This window comes from Saccopteryx leptura, chromosome 9 (genome assembly GCF_036850995.1).
Source record: "Saccopteryx leptura isolate mSacLep1 chromosome 9, mSacLep1_pri_phased_curated, whole genome shotgun sequence".
NCBI lineage: Eukaryota > Metazoa > Chordata > Mammalia > Chiroptera > Emballonuridae > Saccopteryx > Saccopteryx leptura.
The window spans coordinates 47,344,092-47,349,550 of NC_089511.1; the positions used below are offsets into that span (position 1 = coordinate 47,344,092).

The 5,459-nt window shown below is 42.5% G+C and overlaps 1 pseudogene; it reads left to right on the forward strand.

Annotated features, from left to right (window-relative positions):
- Positions 1–3,888: 3,888 nt before the first annotated feature.
- LOC136380888 (tubulin alpha-1D chain pseudogene) lies at positions 3,889–5,106 on the forward strand (annotated as a pseudogene).
- Positions 5,107–5,459: the final 353 nt, after the last annotated feature.

A 5,459-nucleotide genomic window follows, 5' to 3' on the forward strand; every position in this document is an offset into this window, starting at 1 on the left:
CTGAGGGGTTAATGATTGCTTGGCATCAGAAGAAGACCCTTCAGATTCTATAACCATTTCCTCATGCATCTTATCAAAATACACTTGATTGCCATGTTCACTTTCTTCATCCTTAGAAGAAATAAAACCATTGAAAGCTGGAACCGGGAGTGTCTCAGAGTGTGGGATAGGGCATATTGCTGAAGGAATACTAGGATATGCGATCATATGCCATTTTTTCTTGCCAATGTCCTTTGTATGGATCAGACAGAAATAACAGTCACTGCTGTGGTCCTTAGGTTCACGTCAAACCATGGGAATACCAAAAGGCATTCCTTTGCGTTTTCCTTTTGTCCAGTCACAAAGCATTTCCTCACAATTATGACATACAATATGAGGACCCAAATTCTTGTCTTGATCGCCAAGGGAAACTTGAAAATAGGCAATATATGCACGTGTCACAAATGATGAAATATTGCGCCTTTGACATTGAAGTGTGTAACAGCCACATATATAACAGAAGGTGTCCGGACTATTCTTACATTTACGCCTACTCAAAGAAGCCATGATTCAATCTTAAAACAAAATAAGAAGGTGTTTTTACCAGATAATAATTTTTTACATTTAAAAACAACTACAATTACGTAAAAGTGATGTTTGTAAAACATTAATTGCCTTGTGGTTATGTTCAAGAGTCCTTGCCCTTTAACTCCAATTTAAAAACCAATGCATGCCATTAACTGTAACAAAAGGAAATTAAAATTGCATACAAACTAGAGCCTGCCCAAAAAATGGATTTTAGATTTGGAATAAGCAATGCATAAATATATAGAAACAGTTCTAAAACCTCATGCAACAGAAAAAGAAAAAAAATTGTTCCCCAGTGTTATCAAACAAACATGATTTTAAGTTAATAAAACTGGAACTAATTTCATTTTTTGAAAAGAAACTCACTCCTGGGGGTCAGTGAGCATGAAAAAAACTCACTACTCAAAGGGTTAATTCTATTTCCCCAAAGAAAAAATTCCTCTGCCCCCAAATAATCCTTTCGTCTGTCAATAGCTCCCTTGCCCCATCCTTTTTCCTATAAAAACCTACCATTTTGTACAACACCTTGCACACCCTTCTAGTGGCTAGAAGGGATACTGCCCAATTCATGAATTTCTTAATTAAAGCTAATTATATCTTCAAATCTACTCAGTTTAATTTTGTTTTTTAATACTACTAAACCTAAATTTATGTTTGGAACCTCTGAATCTTTGCTCTTTAGACTTGAAAATTTGGAAACCTTGACTGCTGTTTAAATGAATTTGAGAGACTAGCAAATTGTATTCAAATCATTTATTTAACAAAATATTTATTGAGCACCTACTATGTGCTGGACACTGGGGATATACACCATCAGTGAGCCAAACAGACAAGTTCTTGACCCCATGGAAAGAACATTCTGGGGGCTGGGGCAAAATATAAATGTAAATCAACATATAAAATGCTTTTAGGTGGTAATAAGAGGCTATAAAGAAAATGTTTTATATTTTATGTAAAATTCAAAGCATACTACCAGGCACTATTATAAGTGATTAAAAATATATTAATTAGTTTAATTTATATAGTACCTTCCCGATCTCATCTAATTTATATAGTACCTTATTTAATAAATAAAAGCAGAGGCTGGAATGCAGGGAGATGCTAATTCAGTGTATGTGGTCTGGGATAGTTTCTTCTGGAAGGAACAGGCCTTTGAGCTGGTAACAGAAAATGAGTCAACCTCAATCTTCAGGCCAAGCATTTCAGGCACAGGGCTAGTGCAAAGGGCCTGAGGCCGGCTTGGTGTTTGAGAAACTGATGCAAGGTCAGCACGAGTGAAATGTTATGAACCAAGAACAGAGTGGACCAAGATGATGTCAAATTCAGCGGCCAATAGCCACATTTTGAAGAGCCCTACAGGCCACCATCAGGAGCTTGAATTTTATTACCAGGCTAGTAGAAAGTCTTGTCTTGGAATCTTTAGAATTTTAGGAATGTTTAAGTTTTCTTATCTATAGGATCTTGCAGTCATGGTCATCTTAAAACATTAGACTCTTAGAATCTTTGCTATCTTGTCATTTTTATTCTAGACCAAAGCCCCATTCCTCAAAACAGGGCCTGAATGTTCCCTGAGGTCTCCTCTGGTCTTGATGCTAGCCTCTGCCATTGCAGGGCTGTGCCCTGAGACCAGACAGGGAGGCTGGTCTACACTGTGCTGTCAGGAATTAGGTGCCAGTTCTAGTCCTCCTGTGCCTTGTTCTAGAGGGTTCTAGAAGGTGCTACATTCAAACTCTAATACAAATTTCTGGGACATTGAAGGGCACCTTACACTTCATGGAGCCAAAGAGAAATCCTGATTCTCATATCTCCTGCACAATATGTTCCACCAGCTTCCCACCCATACCTTCCCCTCATTTCCTCCTCACCTCTGTAAAAGGCACCAACTTCCCACTTGCCAAGGACAAAAACCTAGGCATAGAGGAAGTTTTTGTTCACTACAAAACACACCCCTTGGGAACATTTGATATCTTGCTCCCCAGCATATGTCATCATCACTTTGATTCAGATAAACTAACAAAAATTAACAATAAAAAAAAAAATAAGAAAACATCCTTCTGTGTTATCAGATTCTATGGTGTTCACTGTCGGCACAATAGTCTTTTTCACGCTCTTGCAGTCATCTTTTGGAATCAAGTTTCTCCTTACCTAAGATCAGAATTGTTTGTATTTGACAGGGCTAGCTTCAATTCCTTCCTTTGCCTTCAAACCCAATTTGTCAGCAAATCCTGCTGTCCCTACTGTCAAATACATCCAATTAAAAAATGTTTTATTGGCCCTGGCCGGTTGGCTCAGTGGTAGAGTGTCGGCCTGGCGTGCAGAAGTCCCGGTTCGATTCCCGGCCAGGGCACACAGGAGAAGCGCCCATCTGCTTCTCCACCCCTCCCCCTCTCCTTCCTCTCTGTCTCTCTCTTCCCCTCCCGCAGCCAAGGCTCCATTGGAGCAAAGATGGCCCGGGCGCTGGGGATGGCTCCTTGGCCTCTGCCCCAGACGCTGGAGTGGCTCTGGTCAGGACGAGCAATGCCCCGGAGGGGCAGAGCATCGCCCCCTGGTGGGCAGAGCATCGCCCCCTGGTGAGCGTGCCGGGTGGATCCCGGTCAGGCACATGCGGGAGTCTGTCTGACTGTCTCTCCCGTTTCCAGCTTCAGAAAAATACAAAAAAAAAAAAGAAAAAAAATGTTTTATTAAATATATTGGTTAATAAAAATATTTAAATTTTAAAAGTACCATTCTATAACACATCATCTCTCTCACCACCCAAAGTCAAATCTCCATTTGTCACCATATGTTTGACCCTCATTACCCTTTATTACCTCTCCCCCCCCCAAAAAAAAAAATAACCCAAATTGATCTATTTCCTTATCTCCCCACTGCCACCCACCCTATTCCAAGCCCCTGTCGTCACTGGCTTGGACCTTGCTTATACAGGTTTCCTGTTTTTTCTTCCCCTGCTCCCTGTCCCCTAAATTCCTTCACTAAAGGCCAGCCGGGAAGGTCTTTTTAAATGTGAAGAGAAAACCAATCTAAGTGGTGTAGGAATCAGTACACAGTGGGAAGGAGGGGTTGACTGAAAGGGGCATAAGGGAGGTTTCTGGAATGATGGTAAGTGTAGCTCTGTATCCTGATAGGAGTTTGGGTCACACAGATGTGTGCATTTGTTGTAATTCATCTAAAATAGACTTAAGAGGTTCCCCTACATCTACCTCCTATAAGTTGTGCTCTAAGAAGCAAAACTTCTCTTCCTTTCCACCGTCCACTACACAGCCATGAAGCAGCAACCACGTGTGAGTGCATCTTCATCCACACTGGCTAACCCAGGGCCAGATGCCAAGTGACAAGACCTTTGGGAGGGGAGATGACTCCTTCAACACCTTCTTCAGTGAGACAGGCTCTGCCAAGCATGTGCCCAGTGATCTACAAACACTTGTGTAGACCTAGAACCCACAGTCATTAATGAAGTTCACACTGGTACCTCTGCCAGCTCTCCCACCCTGAGCAGCTTATCACAAGCAAGGAAGATGCTTCCAATAACTATGCCCAAGGACACTACACCATTGGCAAGGAGAGCATTGCCCTTGCCTTGGAATGAATTAAGAAACTGACTGACCAGTGCACAGGTCTTTAGAGCCTCTTGGCTTTCCACAGCTTTGGTGGGGGAACTGGTTCTAGGTTCACCTCCCTGCTGATGGAACATCTCTCTGTTGATTATGTCAAGAAGTCCAAGCTAGAGTTCTTTATTTATCCAGTCCCCCAGGTTTTCACAGCTGTAGTTGAGCCCTACAACTCTATCCTCACCACCCTGGAGCACTCGAATTGTGCCTTCATGGTTGACAACAAGGCCAACTACAACAATCTGTTGCAGAAAGCTCAATATTGAGTGCCCAACCTATACTAAGCTGACTAGGTTTATAGGTCAAATTGTGTCCTCCATCACTGCTTCCCTCAAGTTTGATGGAGCCCTGAATGTTAATTTGACTGAATTCCAGACCTATCCCCGCATCTACTTCCCTCTGGCCACATATGCCCCTGTCATCTCTGCTGAGAAAGCCTACCTTGAACAGCTTTCTTTAGCAGAGATCACCAATGCATGCTTTGAGCCAGTCAGTTGATCAGACGGTGAAATGTGAGCCTCACCATAGTAAGTACATGGCTTATTGCTTGTTTTACCATGGTAATATGGTTCCCAAATATATCAGTGTTGCCATTGCTACTATCAAGACCAAGCATATTATCCAGTTTGTGGACCATTACCCCGCTGGCTTCAAAGTTGGCATTAACTATCAGCCTCTCACTGTGGTGCCTGGTGGAGACCTCGTCAAAGTACAGTGAGCTGTGTGCATGCTGAGAAACAACACAGCTATTGCTGAGGCCTGGGCTCGCCTGGACCACAAGTTTGACCTGATGTATGCCACGCGTGCTTTTGTCCACTGGTACAAGGGTGAAGGCATGGAGGGAGGAGAGTTTCCTGAGGCCCTTGAGAAGCATTATGAGGAGGTTGGTGTGTATTCCATTGAAGGAGAAGGTGAATAAGAAGAATACTAAAGTTAAAATGTCACAACGGTGCTGCTTTTACGAGAAAGCCTAACCTGCTTTATTTATTTTTATTTTTATTTTTTGCTTATTCTGTTTTAAACATTGAGAAGTTGTGGTCTGATCAGTTCATCTGTATGTAGCAGTGTATACTCTCATATGCAATCACTGGCCTGTGCTTTAAAACACAGCACTTGGCCTTGGCCAGTAGGCTCAGTGGTAGAGCATCAGCCTGGCGTGTGGAAATTCCGGGTTCAATTCCTGACCAGGGCACACAGGAGAAATACCCATCTGCTTCTCCACCCTCCCTCCTCTCCTTTCTCTCTATCTCTCTCTTCCTTTCTGTAAAGCCAGTAGCCACAACC